General features: G+C 48.1%; 1 pseudogene across 1 annotated transcript in view; it reads left to right on the forward strand.

Annotated features, from left to right (window-relative positions):
• Positions 1-470: 470 nt before the first annotated feature.
• LOC310771732 overlaps positions 471-578 on the forward strand; it is a 5314-nt pseudogene continuing 5206 nt past the window's right edge. The window contains exon 1 of the transcript in view: positions 471-567. The product of the transcript in view is annotated as an uncharacterized misc_RNA (transcript). The remainder of the gene's footprint in view (positions 568-578) is intronic.

Here is a 578-nt window from a genome sequence, read left to right on the forward strand (position 1 = left end):
GCTGTAAGAGTTTACAGAGAGTAACGCAACAATAAACAAAAAACACATAGAGGCAGTCCAGCACGCAGGCCACAAGGATGCAAATACCAGCTCACAACAGGAAGTCTCCTCTGCAGAAGATGATCTTATCTGGCCATCAAACCTTGAAGCAGATGAGCTGCAGAGGAGAAGGCCATGCCGTGATACACTCCTATCAGCTAAGAACAAGAAGATGAGGCATTTGATCAGCAAAACATGATAACTGACGAGTGGAAAAACGTCGCCTGGTCTGACAAACCCTGGTTGTTTGTTTGCAACATGCTGATGGGTATGAAGGTCAGAATGTGGCATAAACAGCAACATTGTTGCTGACCATGTGCATCATCCCTTCATGGCTACAGTCTATCCTTTTTCAAATGGAGACCTCCAGCAGGATCATCTCATGGTTGCTTCCAGGAACATGACAGGAACTCCCTGTGCAGTGCTTCAGCATGACCAAGGTCCCTGTGCAGTGCTTCAGCATGACCAAGGTCCCTGTGCAGTGCTTCAGCATGACCAAGGTCCCTGTGCAGTGGCCTGTGATCGATAGTGATGGACCA

The sequence above is a fragment of the Poromitra crassiceps genome (genome assembly GCF_964638095.1).
Source record: "Poromitra crassiceps genome assembly, contig: HAP1_SCAFFOLD_1121, whole genome shotgun sequence".
In the NCBI taxonomy this organism is placed as follows: Eukaryota; Metazoa; Chordata; class Actinopteri; order Beryciformes; family Melamphaidae; genus Poromitra; species Poromitra crassiceps.